We start from the raw sequence: 22,549 nt of genomic DNA, 5'->3' as shown, positions 1-22,549 counted from the left end.
GAAGATATTTATAAGACCTCGCCAAACTTTGAGAAAGAAGGAAACTAGTGTTTATTAAGCAGCTATTATGTGTCTGGCACTGTGCTTGGAGCTGTTTATGGGTACTTAATAAGTATTTGTTAAATGAATGAATTTCTCACAATACCACTATGAGATATCCCATTTTCAGATGAGGGATGCAGAGAGATTTAATAACTAGTCCAAAATTATACAACTAGGTAATAAATGGCAGAGCTTGAGTTCAAACCCAGGTTTCTGGCATATGCTCTTTTCTTTCAACATACCCCACTGCCTTTGAAGAGTTGGAATGGTGCAGAGAGAAAATAGAATGTTCAACATTCCTCTTGAAAAGAATGTTTATAGCCTGAAGTCAGAATCAAGAGTCATAATACAGTATTTCCAAACGAACTTAAATGTTTATTCATTTGATGGTGAAAAGCTTCTTAATACACATATGGTAATGTATGTTATAAATATTATTGTTCTCAGAATGATTGAATAACTAGAAAAATGTGAGTTTCCGTTTATGGTGTTCTCTTTATAATTTATTGTGAGGAGTCATCATTATGCTTTGATTACAAAGGTTAGTTCAAGGAAATACTGATTAAGTCTCTGACAAGCAAATCGAATGCTCCATGGGAATATGAGCAGACTTTTACTTACCTATGAGCATTCATGGACTTGATGAAGACAAGATATCATAAAATATAATTAAAGCAAATAATTAACCTTGACAATTCAAACATAAACAGAACAGTACTAAGGAAATTAGCTATTTATTCTTCTCTTGGTTTTCAGCTAAAATAAGTAAATGATGGATAATTAATTGATAAATGACCATATCTAGGAGGTCTAAAAAGATAGAAATGAGTCTGATCCTATTAGATCATAACAGGGTCTCATTTGAGCTGGATCAGACCTAAATGAAATCATCTAGGTCCCCTTGAGAAACGCTCACACATGTGCACAAGGAGATTATAATCCAGGATGGCCCCTGACCTACCTAACCCCTCTATAGGAAATACTATTTTAGAGTTAAAACTGTAGTATAGTAGTTAATTATCTATCCTTCTAAAGATATAATTATCTACATAGATAAATCTCAAACTAAATCTTGAAGTATCCACATAGATAAATCTCAAATAATAGTAGCAAACACATAGTGGTTACTATGTGCAGGCATTATTCTATGGGCTTTACATGTTTTAACTTATTTAATTCTCACAGAAGCTCTATGTTACTATCCCTACTTTACATATGGGGAAACTGAGGTTCAGAGACGTTAAGCAATTTACCCAAGATCATGCAGCTAGTAATGGTAGAGATAGGATATGAGCCCAGGCTATCTGCCCTGGAATCTTAGAGCTTGACCACCAGGCTATACTACTTCTCAGTAGTATGATATTGCTGAAAATCAAGCTGTAGCAGGAAACATATGGTATGTAACAATTTATGTAAATGTTTAAAACCCTCAAAACATTTCTATGGTTTTTTTTACAAAATCATATACCTAGAAGTATAAAAATATTTATGGGAGTGGTACTCACCAACTCAGGATAGTGTTTACCTCTGGAAGAAGGAGGAGAAATGAATGGAGAGCTATATTTATAGCATTCTATTTCTTTGTTTAAAACTTTGAAGCAAATATGGGGACAACATTAACATCTGTGGTGAGCACATGGGTGAATATCACAGTTTATGTGACTTGTCCAAAGTCACATAAAAGTAACAAAGACGGAATTTTTTTTAATAGATCACTTAGTCTAATTCTCTCATTTAGGATTTGAGGTCAGTCTGTATAGATTAGGGAACCAACCAGATAGTAATTTGTTCAAGAGCCTACTGCGAGTCAGTGGCAGGAACCAAGTCCCCGGACTTCAGAGCACTTTTCACCCTCACCACCATCATTTCCCACATCCTGCCATTCTCATACAATCTGTTTTACCTCCTGATTTATCCCCAAAGGCTCATGATTTTGCCTGCTGGACAAACTGTATTTGTCCTTTTGGCTAATTACTTTTAAGGAAATAATAATGTTCATTACTTATTTATATTCCATTGCTCCATACTTGAATAGGATTATATTTTAGAGTCATAAGGCCCAATCAGCATCAGAGCCAAGTCTTTCTCAGGAATTTTATGTCTTTTCTACTTTCTTTCCCTCCTTTTTCTTCTTTTTTTTCCCACTTAGTTCTATCTTTCATAGCCTTCTATTCCCGTCACCTAAAATCCATCAGATTCAGGATGCTGCCTCCTCCCCATTCCATGTTCAAACTCTTGATTTATCTGAAGAGCTTACTTGGTGGGTCATACAATGAATTAAAATTTAGAAAACATTCACATTTGTGGAGTGCTTCACGGTTTTCAAGGTGTCTACATGATTTCATTTGATCTTCTTTTCAGCCCAGCATGGTAGGCAGGTGAGATAGTGGGTTCAGACAGTTCATGTAACTTGCCAGGATCACAGAAAGAAAGTAAAAAAACCTGAACAGGAATCCAGATCTTCTGACTTCTTATTCACTTCTCTTTCCAATTGCCCCTGTCTCCATAAACCACCAGAAATAAGTTGGTCCCTAGAAATAAGGATAAATCTATGTAGGACCATGCCACTACCTATCACATTCTTCCACCACCATCCCCACTAAAACAAACAATGCTTGCTGCATAGCCCTGTATTAAGCTGCTCCCCTCTAAAGAGTCTCAAAGCTTCACATCACCCAGGAGTCATAAATTGTGACCTTGTAAATTCTACTTTATTCAAATAAAACCCAAGTGAGTGAGAAGAGGAGCACCACAGCCTAATAACTTACCGTGTCAACAGAAGGGCAGCCCTTCAACTGTTGAAAATTTACGTAGAAGTTTGAAAATCATGAGACCAGTATTGAAAGTTCCCAGAGAGATTTTACTAATAAGGCAGGCTGGGCCTCAGCAATCTACCCACCTAGAGTTTAGCTTCTCCACCGAGTACTCCTTAGTCCACCCAGAATTTCTGAAAGAAGCTGAATTAAGCCCTTCTTTGGCAGGATTTGTTTTTCCAGGTTAACTCATTAGGGCAAAGTTTCATTCTCTCTCCTGGGATCCATTCTGAACTAAAGTCTCATTAAATCCTGTGCATGAGTATCCTCAGTGCAACCACTTCCTTTCCAAGCCCTTGCAACCTCAGTGTCAACACCAATTCTAATTCCAAAGACTGGGGAGAAAAATAGGGAGACTAGACCACAAGGCTTGTGGCCACCAGAATGAGTATGAAGACAGTCTTTGCTTGGCTGAAAGCAAAGAGATGAGATGGGGAAGCCAGCTGCTGGGACTTCCCGGGGTCTTTTAAAAATCTCACAGCAACACATCTTGCCTCTGCTGTGTAAGGACAGGGAAGATGCTCAGCTCTGGCTTCCCTTAGAGAGGCTGATAAAGGGCACTGTAAGTAGGAGAAAATTTTTTTCTTTTCTTCTGCTGCCTACAGAAATCCTGGCTCCTCCTCTGGGTTCTTCAAATAACCTGGGTTGCTAGAGATACCCTACGTAAAATAAATGCTACCCTTTACTTTCGCTTCTTTTGTAAAACCTGCTCTGTTTACTACTACTTTTCTGATGATGAAACATTTCTTCTTTTCATTGTGGGTCAGTGAGAATCTTCCTGCCAATGAGATGGAGTGAAGTTTAAAATAATTTTTGTAGTATGGTTGTTTGTTTTCTTATTCTTGTCATTGAAATTACAGACAAGCAAGTCCCAAGCCTCCTCTGTTGCAAGGTGAGAAAGTTCCTTTGGCCTCCATTTTTTGAGGGGAAGCATGTGAGTCTGGCAGCTCAAATTTGCTTTCAGAGTGAGTGAAGCTACTGCGACTTTGGAAAGTTTAAAGAACTTGTTGGTCATCCCTCATTTCTTCATTTTCAGGAAAGCTAAACAGATTTATTTGTTTCACTTTTGTGGGTCAGAGTAGTTAGGAGTTTAGCATAAAGAAAGCAATCTACCTTTCACTAATTAGTAGCTTCTTATTTCCCTTTACCCTGCTTTTTCCATTTTCTAGCAGTAAAAGAAAAAAATTCCATAGAAAGAGGTACTTTAAAAATCTCAGCCCTGACTCCAGAATCATATTTTAGCATTTCTTTAAATGTCTTCAGAAAGTCACTTGTAGGGACTTCCCTGGTGGCGCAGTGGTTAAGAATCACCAGCCAATGCAGGGGACACGGATCCAAGCCCTGGTCTGGGAAGATCCCACATGCCGTGGACCAACTAAACCCACGCGCCACAACTACTGAAGCCTGCGCGCCTAGAGCCCGTGCTCCGCAGCATAAGAAGCCACCGCAATGTGAAGCCCGCGCACCGCAATGAAGAGTAGCCCCCGCGCACCGCAACTAGAGAAAGCCCTCGCGCAGCAACGAAGACCCAATAAATAAATAAATAAATAAATAAAAGTCACTTGTAGTATCAGATTTCTAATGACTCTCATAGAGTAGAATTTGGGATTTAGGATCGGTCTGCATGTGAAGAATTGGTTCATTTCGTATTTATTAGGGCAAAAAACAGACAACCAAACTTCCATTTATTGCAAATCTTCCTTTTCCTTTCTAAGTGTTTGGTTTTTCAAAGTGGATGCCCATTTCAGCACATTTTAATGCCCCTTAGAGGAAAGCTCGGGTTAATATTTTCAATTGTGGATTTGTTTGTTTTGCTTCAGCAACACTGGACATTTGTTCTGCCATTTCCATTGGAGAGGCTCTAGGAGGCTTAAGAGATGCAACATTGGAGTCACTTTGGGTTTTCTTTGGCTATTTTGGGGACCTTTGTGGGATCAAGAGACCTTGACCCCTGAACTTCCCTTGTGGTCCAGTGGTTAAGAATCTGCCTTCAAAAAAAAAAAAAAGAATCCGCCTTCCAATGCAGAGGATGCAGGTTCGATTCCTGGTCGGGGAACTAAGATCCCACATGCCACCGGGCAACTAAGCCCACGCGTGCTGCAGCTAGAGAGCCTGCACACCACAACTACTGAGCCCGCGCACTCTGGAACCCGCATGCCACAACTAGAGAAGCCTACGTGCCTCAACGAAGACCCAGCGCAGCCAAAAAAAAAAGAGATCTTGACCCATTCCAAAAAACACTTTCACATGTGTCTGTCTCAGAACCTGTTCTACTTTGTCTAAACACAAAGTTTGTCTAATTCATACATCGTTTTAAGATTTGCTCAGCTGTATTTCCTTTGGTCTGCCTTGATCCTTTTCTGCAGAAAATTTCTCTGACATCAAAGCCTCTTCCCTTCCTTCTGCTGGAAAGTTGTTGAGAGCTGTAGCAGACCATCCACCCAGCTTCAGGCCATTCTTAGTAAGTTCAGAATACATCCCAAGTAAAAGGAATTAAGAAAACCATAAGACAGCATGATGACTGGGGAAAAGAAAAGAGAAAGAAGTAATTTCTGGAGAGTAAAACCAAAATCAATAAAGTCCCCACTAACGTCTTTGTTGAGTGATAAGCACTAAATCAGTCCAAAGGGAATGATGTCAGGAGGTTAATCATTTTAGCACCTCCTACCAGCATTGTATTCCTTATATACTTTGGGAAGGCATATCTGGGAAGCCAGGACTCTTGACACCTGTTTCAGTAGAACAGGGAGACAGATTTCACACTGACATGCAGCTGCCTGAATGATTTGTGTCCTTTTGCTTCTTGAGGAAGAACACAGCTTCAGGCCTTCTCTCGAATACTAACTCAGAACCCCTTAGGCAGAGCCTGGGCCTACCACATGGTTCTTGGTCTCAGAAGAAGAGTCCTGAAGCAGGCTGTCCACATAAGACCCAAACCACCCATTAGAATATTATTCAATTTGTCATCTGTTAGGCATAAGAATTAGACTAGTCAATTCAGTCACAACAGTCAAATCAGTCTCTGTGTATAGATATAGCCCAAGAGATCAAATTGTTTTGGTATCGTATAAAAAAGTTATTCTGATGTTTGTTAAAATGGTAAGGAAGACTTTATTCAAGACTATTGCGATAGGGATGTTGCAATAGGAAAGGAAGATCAGGCTCAACTCAGAATACAACAAAGACAGTTGGGAATTTTTAGCCAATGATTAGAGTAAGAGGGTCAGAGGATGGAAAATTACTAAGAGGAGACATCAAGGGTAAGGCGATCCTTGCTAAACTGACCTAACAGGATTCTCCCTAAAGTCAGGTTTATACATCAGAGGTGGGGGATGAGAAACTTGATTAGATATCGAGTGATCAGATATCAAGGGTGGGAGGATTCTCACTAAATTGACAGCATTCTTGCTAAACCTGAGCTATGCAAGCCAAAGACAGAATGGAGGGCCAAAGTCAAGGCCTAGTTAAGAAGAGGGCTCAGAGGAGCCTAACTAAAGTTTGGTCAGGGAGAGAGTCTTTGTCAGTATCCACAAGCTTTCTTCTCTTCCTGCCATCCATTCCCATCCTACTTCCCCCAACCCCACCAGCAACAAAAGAGAGGTCTCCACTTTCCTCAGCCAGCCATCCCTTATACTTCCCAGATTTCCTCATTATCAAAAAACAGAGTGTGCCAGACTTCCCTGGTGGCACAGTGGTTAAGAATCAGCCTGCCAATGCAGGGGACACAGGTTCGATCCCTGGTCCGGGAAGATCCCACATGCTGTGGAGCAACTAAGCCTGTGTGCCACAACTACTGAGCCTGTGCTCTAGAGCCCGCGAGCCACAACTATTGAGCCCATGTGCCTAGAGCCTGTGCCGCGCAAAAAGAGAAACCACCACAATGAGAAACCCGCGCACCACAATGAAGAGTAACCCCCGCTCGCCACAACTAGAGAAAGCCCATGTGCAGCAACGAAGACCCAATGCAGCCAAAAATAAATAAATAATTAAATAATTAAAAAAAAAAAACAGAGCGTGCCAGACTCTCAGGACTCCAGATTCAGCATCTCAACTAGCAGATGTATCTCTGACTCATTCCAGTCTCTGATTGCTTGGGTCGGTTTACTCTGATGAAAGAGTCAAGGCCCTCTCCACTTCGGGAAACTTGCTTTCCACATGTGGACAACATCCCTGACAGACCCACTGGCAGCATTTGCAATCCCCACCCCAAGGGACAGTAAAGGAGGAAGAGCTAGTGATTAAGCAAACACATCACCCTTCCTTTAGCTGGCACATTTTTAGTCAATCTGACAGTCAACAACTCTCACTTATAGACACTGAGTGTATAGAACTGAAGGAATTCTAAAACCAGAGTTTGAGAAATGGGGTAAATACTGTTTTGTTTTTATTTCTACTGTAGCAAGCTGGACTGGGCCAGGATGGCAGACCACCAAACCAAGAAGTTTGTAATTTTCCTCCTTTTTCTACTTCACGCAAAGGTACCAACCTTCTTGTGTGGCTCTGGAGTCTGGAAGACTTGGGACTCACTGCTCTCTCTGTCACTTACTACCTCTGTCCCTTGGGCTGCTCTGGGTTTCAGTTTCCTCAACTGTGATATATAGATTGTTAAAAGGATTAAATGTACATAATGTGCCTAGAGCAGAGCCTGGCATATAGCAGGTACTCAATAAATAGAAGCTATTATGATTCATGTCTCTGCCCTTGTCAGTAATTAGCAGTTTGAGTTGTCTTACAATGAAAAGAGTAGCACAGTGGAAGAGATTCTAGTCTTGACTCACTGATTCAAGTGTCTCCTTGGGAAACCCCTTTCCTCCTTGGAGCCTCAGTTTCCTTCTCTGTAGAACCAGAGTGAATGGACAAAATCAGTGTTTCTCACACATGGCTGTATATCACAATTGCCTGGAAGCTTATTGAAAGTATGTCTCCCAGGCTCCATCCCTGGAAATTCAGATTAAGTGGGCCTAGGGCAGGCTTTGGGGTTTATATTTGGTAAAATTCTGCAAGAAAAGGGATGAACAAATGTGATATGTTTACAGTGTAATACTAATCAGCTATTAAAAAAAGAACAAACTACTTGTGCATGCAACAAAGTGGGTGAAACCTCAAAAACATGTTGAGCAAAAGAAGTCAGATGCAAATGATTTCATTCAGTATGAGCCCATTTATATGAGTACAGAAACCAGCAAAACTGATCTACGGTGGTAGGAGTCAGAATAGACGTCACCTCTGACAGGTAAAAATGGGTATTGCCTGGAAAGAGGCACAAGGGAACTTTCAGGAGTGGAAGAAATGTTCTATACCTTGAGCTGAGTGGTGGTTACACAGGTTTGTAAAGTTAAAATTCATCAAGCTGGATACTTAAAATTGGTGCATTTTACTGTATGTAAATGATATCTTAACAAAGTACTGTTAGCATAAGGGCAAAATATTCCCCTGACGACTCTAATGCATGGCCAGGTTTAAGTTTCCTGGACAAGATGATCCATAAGTTCTCTTCCAGTTCTAAAGCCCTATGGTTCTTATATCCCCATCTCAGGCCCCCTTACCAGTCCCTTTTACCCACAAATTAGGTTATATCTTTTACCTTTCTCGATCAAATACAAGATAAAAGATATTAAGAAAAGCCAGAGTCCTGAGCATATCCTAGCACTCAGATAAGGGATGCTAATGAAATTTAAGGGTTGTCCAAGCCCCAGTATGACAGAACAAAGGCCAAGGAAAGGACATTAAGTCACCATCAAATCTGACTTGTCACCTGTCCTGTTGTCCCAAGGGGACCAACAAATCTGAGGATTTTCTGTTGCTGGTTTTCTTTTCTATTCATTCATTCATTCATTCACCAAATATTTACTGAATGCCTTGCTTTGTGCCAGGTACCTCTGGGTAGTGGGAGTAGCAAAATGAATATGATAGCAAGGTCCCGGCCCTCAGGAAGTTTGAATTCTACAAGAGAAGGAAAGCCAATACGAAGGTAAACACAGATAATTGTTAATTGTGATAAGAGCTATGAAAGAAATAGGATGATGGGGTAGATAAATACTGGGGAAGGACGTTTTTATGGAGGAGGTAATATTTGTACAAATATCCAGAGGTTGCCAATGATCCAGCCATGGGAAGAACTAAAAGAATCAAGTTCAAGGCCAGGGAATGAACATTAGGGGCAAGGTAGAAAAGAGCATATTTTAGGAACAGAAAGGAGTACAATATGTCTAGAATCTAGTGATTGAGAGGGAGAGTCTATCAGATGAGGTCAGAGAGAGGCCTTACAAGAAATCGTGATCTTATTTCAAGAACGATGGGAAACTATTAAAGTTTTTAAGCAGGGGGTGATATGTGATTTTAATTCCCCCTCCCCCCGCAAAAAAAAATCACTCTACTGTTTTGGAACAGGACAAGAGTGGAGACAGGATATCAATTAAGAGACATTTACAGTTGAGCAAGCAACAGTCCCAGAGGTTCAGAATCCGGGCTGAACTGCTGTGCAAAGCTACCCTAGTTTGGTAACTCGGTTAACCAAAGACAGAGAGCAAGAAAAAACAACTTCAGAAGTTAGTGAATTCCTCATGCTCAGGTGGCCTTGTCTTTCTAATGTTTTCCCCACATGTCATAGATGAGGCTGAATAAAGGATCCCTCAGAATGTTGAGCTCAGTCCCTGAAGTGCCTTTCTTCAGACCCAATCTTGAGAAGTGAGCCACATTTATGACGGGGGCTTCTCCAGGTCCTTTTCATCAGTTTCTTTCTCTCTTTTGGGGTCTCATGCCCACCCTCAGCAGAATCTGCCCTCCTAACACAGTGCCCCAAAGCTCTCTGGACCTTTCTTTCTTTACTTCTCCTTCTTTTCCTCTCCTCAGAGGTCTGCCCTTAGATAGGAAAATAGAAAACTAATCCAGTAACACTAATTGCTACCAAATTAACCATGACTGAGAGCATTTGCACTTGATCCTTATAGCCCATAAGACATGCTATGGAATCTGGCTAGTTAAGGGAAGATTTTCTTTTGTTTAGTTTAGTTTAGTTTTGTTTTGTTTTGCGGTACGAGGGCCTCTCACTGTTGTGGCCTCTCCCGTTGCGGAGCACAGGCTCCGGACGCGCAGGCTCAGCGGCCATGGCTCACGGGCCCAGCCTCTCCACGGCATGTGGGATCCTCCCGGACCAGGGCATGAACCCGTGTCCCCCACATCGGCAGGTGGACTCTCAACCACTGCGCCACCAGGGAAGCCCAGGAAAGATATTTTGAGGCAGAATGTGGCTTAAATTCTATTTTGTGAGTTATCCCACTCTGTCTTCCTAAAGAACTCAGACTAGCCAACAGAGGTTGTCTGAAGAAAAACATTAACTGGAGACACTGTTGATCTTGGACCTTGTGGCCTGGAACAACAGGTAGAGGGATCTGGAGCAACAAAGGGTGGGACTGGCTTTCCATAGAAATCTTAAGAGATGACAGTCCAGGCAGTCCCCAATTAGAGGGCCCCCTCTTGTCTGGCAGAAGACAAGAGTCCAGAAATAGGCCAGAACAATGGGCCTGGAGGAGGCAAGACTTAAACAGGCTTTTGAAGGGAAGTATAGGATTTGGAGAAGGAGATGATGAATGGCCATGGCATTCTAAACAAGGTGAATGGGGAATTCCCTGGTGATCCAGTGGTTAGAACTCTGCGCTCTGACTGCCAAGGGCCTGGGTTCAATCCCTGGTCGGGGAACTAAAAATCCCACAAGCCATGTGGCATGGCCAAAAATAAAAAATAAATAAAAGGTAAACAAGGTGACTGAAGCTCTCACTTGCAAACTAGAAAGTACAAGTCCACAACTCTGCCCCTAACCTGCTCCCTATTTCCCACCCATGATTGTAGAGAGAAAAGCTGAAGGTCAAGCATAAACCCATGTCTGACAACGGCTGATTCTGATTGATGCTGATGGTGCTACCTTTTCCTTCCTTCTCTCCTCTCCTGACCTAGGCAAGCTGGAGTCCACTTAGGGATGAGCAACACTAAGTCACAACCCTGGTCTTGTGAGTTGGATGAACCATATACTTTATTCTGGTTAAAGGGAAACATCCCATTCAGAGAGAAATGGAACCAACATCTTGGCTTGGCTATAAATAATTGCCTCACTCTTAGAAAGTCTAAAGACCTAAGAGCTCTGAACACTAATCAACATCTCAAAGGGCCATGATCTACCAGGTACAGAGACCAGACCACAGTGTAATTTACCTTTTCTTTGTTTTCCCCATTATTATATTGTGAGAATGTTTTTAAATATGGAAAATTTCATGTAAACTCCACCCAGAATCATCCATATTTATTACCATATTTGCTTCAAGTCTTTTTTATTTAAAAAAAATTACAGAGAGAATTCCCTGGCAGTCCAGTGGTTAGGATTCTGTGCTTCCACTGCAGGGGGCATGGGTTCCATCCCTGGTCAGAGAACTGAGATCCTGTAAGCCACCTCGGGTGTGGCAAAAAAAAGCCCACAAAAACAAACAATTACAGATAAAGTTAGAGTTTCCCTTACCCCCCAGCTCCAATCCTCATAATTCTTCTATTTCTTTGTCTTTTCCTCCCTACTTATCTTTCTCCTCTCTACTTTCCTTTTCTGCCTGTTTTATTCTCTTGTCATTAATTCTTTTAGTTTTTTCTTTTTTGGCCATGGCTCGCAGTTTGCGGGATCTTAATTCCCCCAGCAGGGATAGAACCTGCACCCTCAGCAGTGACAGCGCAGAGTCCTAACCACTGGACCACCAGGGAATTCCCTCTTCTCATTAATTCTAAAATCTAGTGAGTTTAATATTTTACATTCTCCTCTCTAAATATGTTTTTTTAAAAAAGAAGACTAATTTAAAAGGAGGCTTCTTTAAGGCTCTTGATTACTTTTTGGGTGCATATCTGGTGCTCAGTTGAAACAGGTTTCCATCCCAAGATAAAAGTTGTGATTATTAAGTTATATGGTGCTTTTTCTTGTATGACTTTTATTTTTTTTAATGTATTTCTTTTTTAAAAAATTTATTTATTTTTGGCTGAGTTGGGTCTTTGTTGCTGCATGTGGGCTTTCTCTAGTTGCAGCAAGTGGGAGCTGCTCTTTGGTGCAGTGTGTGGGCTTCTCATTGCAGTGGCTTCTTGTTGCGGAGCACAGGCTCTAGGCGTGCGGGCTTCGGTAGTTGTGGCATGTGGGCTCAGTAGTTGTGGCACACGGGCTTAGTTGCTCCACAGCATGTGGGATCTTCCCGGACCAGGGCTCGAACCCGTGTCCCCTGCATTGGCAGGCGGATTCTTAACCACTGCACCACCAGGGAAGTCCTCGTATAACTTTTACTGTTTTGTTTTTTTGTGTGTGTTTTTTTGCGGTACGCGGGCCTCTCACTGTTGTGGCCTCTCCCATTGCAGAGCACAGGCTCCGGACGCGCAGGCCCAGCAGCCATGGCTCACGGGCCCACTCGCTCCATGGCACGTGGGATCCCCCCAGACTGGGGCACGAACCCGCGCCCCCCGCATCGGCAGGCGGACTCCCAACCACTGCGCCAGCAGGGAAGCCCCCTTGTATGACTTTTAAATTGCCTTTAGAATGTCTAGAATTCTAAAGATATTTAAAGCAACTTGCAGCATTAGAATGAATTTTTGGCCTCTCAATGTTACAGCTTTGAGGAAAAACACTCAACAGGCTATCTCAGTTCTGGTTGTGTCAGCTTAAAATTAAAATCATTTTTAAATTATAAAATCTCATGACTTAGGCCATATATTACTATCCTTACCAGACTTGGCTGTAAATCATTGTCTATTTCCAGAAGTCAGATTTATTCTGAGGGCAAATTCTTACCATCAAAAGGAACATTCAACAGAATGTGTTACAGCCTCTCTGAAGGGGATGCTGCTCATTTAGAATCACCGCAAGTCGTGTTACTGAACTCAAGTCCAGCTGCTTGCTGCTCTAAAATTAATACTCGAGAGGCAAGTGTTAGTAGAAACAGAAAATGTTGCTTTTAATCAGAAAGCCAGCATTCTGGGGAGAAGGTGGAATCAACTCCGAAGATTCTGCTCATCCATGAAAGTTTTGTTTTGTTTTGTTTTGTTTGCGGTACGCGGGCCTCTCACTGTTGTGGCCTCTCCCGTTGCAGAGCACAGGCTCCGGACACGCAGGCTCAGCGGCCATGGCTCACGGGCCCAGCCACTCCGCGGCATGTGAGATCTTCCCGGACTGGGGCACGAACCCATGTCCCCTGCATCGGCAGGCGGACTCTCAACCACTGCGCCACCAGGGAAGCCCCATGAAAGTTTTTAAAGGGAAAAGGGGAAGTAATCTCAGTTAATCATTGAGATAGGGAATCAGACTCATCGCCATCTCCCCCAGTGTGCAGGCTTGTCAGCTACTTGTGATCTTTCTTTAGATGATATATTTTTCACACAATTTGTGAGATTACTGAAGGGGAAGCTAAGGAAGAGATTTGGTCATCTGTTAATTACTTATTCTTCATTTCTACTTCTTTGATCTACGGAAAGAACCAACAGATTAGGCAAGGTATTGTGTGATCAAAAGATTTGAAAGGTGTGCTTGGGCTGGAGATGGGTAGAGCATGGGGGTGTCTGGCTTAAGGTTAGTTACATTATAGCTTTGCTAAATTGACAAGACCAAAGAGGCCTCCTCCAGAGAGCTCTTTCCTGCCAAAAGCTGCTTATACTCAGAGTTAGAAGAGACCTTAAACATCTAATCCAAATCCTTTTTTGTACAAGTGAAGAAAAAGATGCCCACAGAGAGAAAGTAACTTGCCAGAAGTCCCACAGTGAATTCCTGGCAGGGCTGGGTCTAGAACCCCTGTCCGTTCTTTGGTGTCTGCTCCACTGAGATGTCTGATGCCTGGAGCACTAGTAAGACAGCTGCAGGGGATGTCTAGAAGCAGTCTCATCATTATATAACTTACTGCTGAGTGTAATTTAATGTTTCCCCCAATCCACAAACTTCTTTATTTTCTCACAAACTTCTTTACAGCCACCATGTCATACCATCAGTGTCAGCTTTCTCAATCTTGTAACCAGAAATGACTTCATGGGTGTGCACTTGAGCAGTTGCATAGGGCCTCACACTTAGAGGGCCTCATGCTTGCTTAGTTTAATGCTCTCCTTGAAATTCTTAATTTTTTAGCATGTGGTCCCACATTTTCATTTTGCACAGAGCCCCACAAATTAGGTAGCCTACCTGTAACTTACATCCTAGGAGATAGGAATGAGAAGGAAAATGGTCTCCCTGTTTTATTAGGAGATTGTAATGAAATACCTAGAACTATCCCCTGGGAGAGGATCAGGAACTTGGCACCTGTACTCCTGACTCAGGCCACTGACTATTTCCCAACCCCAGGCCACCAGCCTGGTTTGGATGTACAGGACCTAATGATCTCCCCAGTATGAGATTTGGCTTCTTAAGAAAAACTCTAGCCAAATAATTGATTAAAATAGGATAGAAATCTCAGTAATTGGCTTTGGCTATGCACGTCTGGTTACCGGTGGCCTGACGGCTGTAAAAGGAAGCCACTCTCTAGGGCAGGAAATTCAAGGAGACTGCCAAAGGGGAAAGGCAGAGGCTGTATGCTGGATAGAACCATGTGAAAGAGGGAGGAACTGGCAAGAGCAGCACAGAATGTTTGAGCACTCCAGGAGCTGCAGCCCAAAATTGGAAGGAGGCTGAGGAAATTAGAGAGGTTCTTGTTCAACAATAACTCACAAAATCATCCAAGACCCTGTGCGGTTTAACCACCCTCTTTTGTCTGCCTACCCAAGGCATTTATTTCACTTGTACCTCAACGCTAGCACTTCTCTCCTCATTTTTTTTTGTTAGTTATTTGTTTGTCTTCCCTGCAGGATTGAAAGCCATCTAGAGGCAGGGACTCTTTATTCATCTTTTTTCTTTTTTTTTTCTTTTTTTGGCCGCACCATGGTGGCTTGTGGGTCCTAGTTCCCCAACCAGGGATGGAACCCACACCTGCTGCAATGCAAGCGTGGAGTCCTAACCACTGAACTGCCAAGGAATACCCATATTCATTTATATTGAGCATTTAGTAAATTAATTCAATTGAGAGAAACATTTACTGAGGCCTTATTTTGTGCTGAGCTTAGGCACGGGGGCTAGGGGTAGTAGGGAGGGGATGAGCATGGAGATGAATAAGGCACAGGCTCTGCCCTTAATGAGTCTTCAATCTAGAAGAGACAGGCAAATGAACAAATCATTACAATACAGTGTGTCTAGGGAGGAGAGAATAATTAACTCTCCTGGAGGGGACAGTCAGGCAAGGCTTCCCACAGCATTCAAAAAATTTTTGTTGCTTGATTGGCTGTTCTAGGACAAAACTAAGTAGATAAAACATATTGCCACTGTCCTGCTACCCCAGAAATTATCAGCACTAATAAGCCTGGGTGAACATTAAGGAATGGGCCGGTACCCCATTGGAGCCTCCTAAGCTCAGCCTGGCCAGGCATTTTTAGTGGATGCGAATCACCAGCTGCCCAGGTGGATGAAAGATGTGTAAGGCAGTGGTATCCTTATGCAGCTGCTGAACATCTGGTGTGGGGAATCTAGGTAACTATGAATGAGAGATATTTCTTCTCTGGCCCTGACCCTCAGTATTTGGTACAGCTAGTTTGGCTGAGAAACTAAACCACAACAAAAATTGTGTGTTACTTCTCCCAGGTTTTGGCATATCAGAAACTGTGGCTGATGAGCCAGAAGAGTTATAGGCTTTGAGAGTGTTCCAGGGCAAAGAAAAATATTGACAATATCCTCTGCTCTCATGTGCCTGTGATTCAGGATGAGGCCGTCAAGTTGCAGGAACATAATATACCAAGAAGGGGTTTTCATTTTAGCTCCTAGAAGCTGAGTGGTTCTGAGTTTTTTAGGGGCCAGAGACACACTTGTAGATCCAGAGAAAGCTATGGACCTTCTCCCCAGAAAAATGCACATATGCACAAAATTTTGCAGACAATTTTAGGTTAAGATTCTCTCCTGCTATAATTTCCCTTTCCTCCCAAGTATATGTTTTGTTCCAAAAGACTGGTCAGAGGAAAATCTGCCTCTGTCACCACAAGCCTATATGAGTTGCTCCTCCATGTTGGATGCATACCCAACACTGCTTTGATTCTAGCAGCTTCCTTCTTCACAGGGTTGAGTTTCACCAGACCCCTAGCCATTGGTGCTTGGCAGGACTGATGGAAGCCACCATTACAATCAACTGAGCCCCGCCTCCTCCCCTGCAGTGCCAGCTTGCTGGCTGCCCAGACACCCTGGTTTCCGTCACAGCTGCCACCAGCACAGCCCAGGGCAGGCTGTCAGGACTGCACCTCATTACACCTAGTTTGGTCAGCAGCTAATATTGTTCACTGTCTTCAAGAAGACCGCTGCCTTCACCTCTTCTACTGTTCTCATCTCTTACTATACCTCTGTCCCAGTAGGTGGTTAGCCATCCCCCGTCACTGGAACATTATAACCCTTTCCTTTGCTTTTAGGATCAAGGCCTTTACCCTAAAGGATTAAGATATCAGGCTATCCCAGTGCCATAGCTAAGGGGATGCATACAGTGTACACTCGGTGTGCGCTGCATACTGATACACCGTCTCCTTACCTTACCATACTCAGAGATGCTCTGGACACTGCTGTCTCTCATATTCCCTCAGTCAGAGCCCTTACACATTAGTACTCATGTGCGTGCACATGTGCGTGCACACACACACATCAACAGCACTCCTGAGGTATATAAACCACTTACATTTAGCCATGACTTTCCATGCCCTCTTTTCCAGAGTTTAATCAGATTCAGTCACACTCATGCATTTATAAATCCCTCAACTCTTAAGGATACACAACAAGTGGCCTTCACAAAATCCTTCTTTGTGCAACTGCTTAATCTCCCCAAAGTCCAGGAAGCAGGAATCAGAAATTATGGATTCATAGAATTTAAAAATAGAAAGGTCTTTAATTCATTAAACAAATCTTTATTAAATTTCTACCCTGCACCTCGTAATCTGTACTGAGTCATGTAGTCCTATCCTCTCATTTTGCAGATGAGAAAGCACAGGCCCAAATGGGCCAAGGGTCACACAGCCACTTAACTGGCAGGTGTGTCCATGTAACCTGATTCCCCTTTCTGGATTCTTTACATCCACATACTGAAGAGAAACTCGTCTTAAGTCCTAAGCAGTAACTTAAAGCGGATGATGGGTTTCAGAGGAAGAATTGTCATCAGTGATACCACAGATCAAAGAACAATCTTTACCACCACAGAGTGGAAAGACAAATTACTCTTGAGAAAAGCAATTGCACAGGTAGTCATTGTTGTCAGCATTATGATCCTGTATTAATAGGTGGAGTGTGTGTCCCATGTTGAGGGTTTGTATAGGTCCATAATCCATTACATGAAATTGCAAAATCCCAAAACTCTGCTGTAAGTTTTTTTTTCCTTTGGTAACTCATTTGGCAAAAAACCTGTCCTGAATTGATGCGAATCAATTCACAGTCTTTGTTTATCCTTTGTTTGTTTATCCATACCTTTTTGCTACAGAAGCATCAGTACATTTTTAATGGGTGCTTCCAGAGCCCTTATATGTGGTTTAATATAGAAGATATTGTTTTTCTAAAATTCTGAATCCTAAAAACAAAATCTGACCCCAAGCATCATAATATATCTAGGTATTATGGACATATATTACATTTAGAATATACATATCTCCCCAGGATTTGTGTAAGGAATATTGGTTCTTACCATCTCCCAATACACAAATAAGATTAATTCCACTGAAACTTCACCTTTCCCAGACTCAGTCTAGCTTTATAATTCCACTAAGTTACTTAGGTTCTAAGAAATTGTATTTTAAGTTTATTTCTTAAGAGTTACTTGCACAGCAAAGGAAACTTTTTTTAAAAATTAAGTCCTGTAGGAGCTCCCATAAGGTTAACAGCTGATTTCTCAGCAGAAACTCTACAAGCCAGAAGGGAGTGGCATGATATATATAAAGTGATGAAAGGGAAGAACCTACAACCAAGATTACTTTACCCCGGCAAGGATCTCATTCAGATTCAAAGGAGAAATCAAAAGCTTTACAGACAAGCAAAAGCTAAGAGAATTCAGCACCACCAAACCAGCTCTACAACAAATACTAAAGGAACTTCTCTAAGAGGGAAACACAAGAGAAGAAAAGGACCTACAAAACAAACCCATAACAATTAAGAAAATGGTAATAGGAATATACATATCGATAATTACCTTAAATGGGAATGGATTAAATGCTCCAACCAAAAGACACAGGGTCACTGAATGGATACAAAAACAAGACCCATATATATGCTGTCTACAAGAGACCCACTTCAGACCTAAGGACACATACAGGCTGAAAGTGAGGGGATGGAAAAAGATATTCCATGCAAATGGAAATCAAAAGAAAGCTGGAGTAGCAATACTCATATAAAATAGACTTTAAAATAAAGAATGTTACAAGAGACGAGGAAGGACACTACATAATGATCAAGGGATAAATCCAAGAAGAAGATATAACAATTATAAATATATATGCACCCAACATAGGAGCACCTCAATACATAAGGCAACAGCTAACAACTATAAAAGAGGAAATCGACAGTAACGCAGTAATAGTGGGGGATTTTAACACCTCACTTACACCGATGGACAGATCATCCAAACAGAAAATTAATAAGGAAACACAAGCTTTAAATGACACAATAGACCAGATAGATTTAATTGATATTTATGGGACATTCCATCCAAAACCAGCAGATTACACTTTCTTCTCAAGTGCACAGGGAACATTCTCCAAGATAGATCATATCTTGGGTCACAAATCAAGCCTCAGTAAATTTAAGAAAATTGAAATCATATCAAGCATTTTTCTGACCACAACGCTATGAGACTAGAAATCAATTACAGGGGAAAAAATGTAAAAAACACAAACACATGGAAGCTAAACAATACGTTACTAAATGACCAAGAGATCACTGAAGAAATCAAAGAGGAAATCAAAAAATACCTAGAGACAAATTACAGTGAAAACACGACGATCCAAAACCCATGGGATGCAGCAAAAGCAGTTACAAGAGGGAAGTTTATAGCAATACAAGCCTACCTCAAGAAACAAGAAAAATCTCAAATGAACAATCTAACCTTACACCTAAAGGAGCTAGAGAAAGAAGAACAAACAAAACCCAAAGTTAGTAGAAGGAAAGAAACCATAAAGATCAGAGCAGAAATAAATGAAATAAAAGCAAAGAAAACAATAGCAAAGATCAATAAAACTGAAAGATGGTTCTTTGAGAAGATAAACGAAATTGATAAACCATTAGCCAGACTCATCAAGAAAAAGAGGGAGAAGACTCAAATCAATAAAATTAGAAATGAAAAAGGAGAAGTTACAACAGACACCACAGAAATACAAAGCATCCTAAGAGACTACTACAAGCAACTCTATGCCAATAAAATGGACAACCTGGAAGAAATGGACAAACTCTTAGAAAGGTATAAACTTCCAAGACTGAACCAGGAAGAAATAGAAAATATGAACAGAACAATCACAAGTAATGAAATTGAGACTGTGATTAAAAATCTTCCAGCAAACAAAAGTCCAGGACCAGATGGCTTCACAGGTGAATTCTATCAAACATTTAGAGAAGAGCTAACACCCATCCATCTCAAACTCTTCCAAAAAATTGCAGACAAAGGAACACTCCCAAACTCATTCTATGAGGCCACCATCACCCTGATACCAAAACCAGACAAAGATACTACAAAAAAAGAAAATTACAGACCAATATCACTGATGAATATAAATGCAAAAATCCTTAACAAAATACTAGCAAATAGAATCCAATAACACTTTAAAAGGATCATACACCATGATCAAGTGGGGTTTATCCCAGGGATGCAAGGATTCTTCAATATATGCAAATCAATCAATGTGATACACCATATTAACAAATTGAAGAATAAAAACCATATGATCATCTCAATAGATGCAGAAAAAGCTTTTGACAAAATTCAACACCCATTTATGATAAAAACTCTCCAGAAAGTGGTCATAGAGGGAAGCTACCTCAACATAATAAAGGCCATATACGACAAACCCACAGCAAGCATCATTCTCAATGGTGAAACACTGAAAGCATTTCCTCTAAGATCAGGAATAAGACTAGGATGTCCACTCTCACCACTATTATTCAACATAGTTTTGGAAGTCCTAGCCACGGCAATCAGAGAAGAAAAACAAATAAAGAATACAAATTGGAAAAGAAGAAGTAAAACTGTCACTGTTTGCAGATGACATGATACTATAATAGAGAATCCTAAAAATGCCACCAGAAAACTACTAGAGCTAATCAATGAATTTGGTACAAAATTAATGCACAGACATCTCTTGAATTCCTATACACTAATGATGAAAAAATCTGAAAGAGAAATTAAGGAAACATTCCCATTTACCATTGCAACAAAAAGAATAAAAGACCTAGGAATAAGCCTACCTAGGGAGACAAAAGACCTGTACTCAGAAAACTATAAGACACTGATGAAAGAAATCAAAGATGACACAAACAGATAGAGAGATATACCATGTTCTTGGATTGGAAGAATCAATATTGTGAAAATGACTATACTACCTAAAGCAATCTACAGATTCAGTGCAATCCCTATCAAATTACCAGTGGCATTATTTACAGATCTAGAACAAAAAATCTTAAAATTTGTATGGAGACACAAAAGACCCCGAATAGCCAAAGCAGTCTTGAGGGAAAAAAACAGAGCTGGAGAAATCAGACTCCCTGACTTCAGACTATACAACAAAGCTACAGTAATCAAGACAATATGGTATTGGCACAAAAACAGAAATACAGATCAGTGGAACAGGATAGAAAGCCCAGAGATATACCCACGCACCTATGGTCAACTGATCTATGACAAAGGAGGCAAGGATATACAATGGAGAAAAGACAGCCTCTTCAATAAGTGGTGCTGGGAAAACTAGACAGCTACATGTAAAAGAATGAAATTAGAACACTCCCTAGCACCATACACAAAAATAAACTCAAAATGGATTAGAGACCTAAATGTAAGACTGGACACTATAAAACTCTTAGAGGAAAACATAGGAAGAACACTCTCTGACATAAATCACAGCAAGATCTTTTTTGATCCACCTGCTAGAGTAATGGAGATAAAAACAAAAATAAATAAATGGGACCTAATGAAGCTTAAAAGCTTTTGCAAAGCAAAGGAAACTACAAACAAGATGAAAAGACAACCCTCAGAATGGGAGAAAATATTTCCAAATGAATCAATGGACAAAGGATTAATCACCAAAATATATAAACAGCTCATGCAGCTCAATATTTAAAAAAAAACAACCCAATCAAAAAATGGGCAGAACTAAATAGACATTTCTCCAAAGAAGACATACAGGTGGCCAAGAAGTACATGAAAAGCTGCTCAACATCACTAATTATTAGGGAAATGCAAATCAAAACTACAATGAGGTATCACCTCACACCAGTTAGAATGGGCATCATCAGAAAATCTACAAACAACAAATGCTGGAGAGGGTGTGCAGAAAAGGGAACCCTCTTGCACTGTTGGTGGGAATGTAAGTTGATACAGCCACTATGGAGAACAGTATGGAGTTTCCTTAAAAAACTAAAAATAGAATTACCATATGACCCAGCAATCCCACTACTGGGCGCATACCCAGAGAAAACCATAATTCAAAAAGACACATGCACCCCAATGTTCATTACAGCACTATTTACAACAGCCAGGTCATGGAAGCAAACTAAATGCCCATCGACAGACGAATGGATAAAGAAGATGTGGTACATATATACAATGGAATGTTACTCAGCCATAAAAAGGAACGAAACTGGTCATTTGTAGAGACGTGGATGGATCTAGAGACTGTCATACAGAGTGAAGTAAGTCAGAAAGAGAAAAATATCGTATATTAACGCATATATGTGGAACCCAGAAAAATGGTACAGATGAACCGGTTTGCAGGGCAGAAATAGAGACACAGATGTAGAGAACAAATGTATGGACACCAAGGGGGGAAAGTGGTGGTGGGGGTGTATTTATACACTAATATGTATAAAATGGATAACTAATAAGAACGTGCTGTATAAAAAATAAATTTAATTTAATTTAAAAATTAAAAACTAATAATTAAGCCCTGTAATTCACTATATCCTTAATTAGTCTAGAGATGTTACCTAGTGACATCTCCTCACTGCCCATTGTGCAGTGGCTATTATTTATATTAAGCCTGCTGGTTGCTGTGATGGTGATAATTCCTGCATTATCAGGTGTTCAGAGGAAGTGATGAATGTGATCTTTGGGTCTCAGTTCATTCCCCCCAAACTCCAGCCACTCCTTTTCTAACTCACATTTCCCAATTACTCTTTCACTTCTTTGCAGGAATTCCCAGCATGTTTTTTGGTTAGTTTTATGTCAGTCGTGATAAGGAAAACCCAAAAAAAATAGAATAAATGAATATAATGCCTCTCAATCAATGACATGACTTTTGTGACTTGCCTTAATCAGAGCTTTTCCTTAATCAGAGCTTCTCCCCAACCCATTCCACCATATCTCCATTCTTTCCTTTCTTTTTTTTTTTCTCTTTTCAAGTTGAATTTATTTCTGATTTGTCCTTCTAATTAATACCCACTGATACCA

The 22,549-nt window shown here is 40.9% G+C and overlaps 1 protein-coding gene across 3 annotated transcripts in view; it reads left to right on the top strand.

Moving 5' to 3' along the window:
• The window catches only part of ASIP (agouti signaling protein), a 227,992-nt gene that overhangs the window by 197,526 nt on the left and 7,917 nt on the right, over positions 1–22,549 (top strand). The window contains exon 1 of one of the 3 annotated variants that reach the window (XM_029219873.1): positions 3,230–3,417. The exons of the other annotated variants lie outside the window; for them this stretch is intronic. The gene's annotated coding sequence lies outside the window, so the exon portion shown is untranslated. Of the gene's footprint in view, positions 1–3,229; positions 3,418–22,549 lie in introns of those variants that run through there. 3 annotated transcript variants of the gene reach the window in all.

This window comes from Monodon monoceros, unplaced genomic scaffold, assembly GCF_005190385.1.
Source record: "Monodon monoceros isolate NGI ecotype Baffin Bay Population unplaced genomic scaffold, NGI_Narwhal_1 Super_Scaffold_13, whole genome shotgun sequence".
In the NCBI taxonomy this organism is placed as follows: Eukaryota; Metazoa; Chordata; class Mammalia; order Artiodactyla; family Monodontidae; genus Monodon; species Monodon monoceros.
Note: the sequence above shows the minus strand (reverse complement) of the source record. Positions and strands in the feature narration are given on the sequence as shown.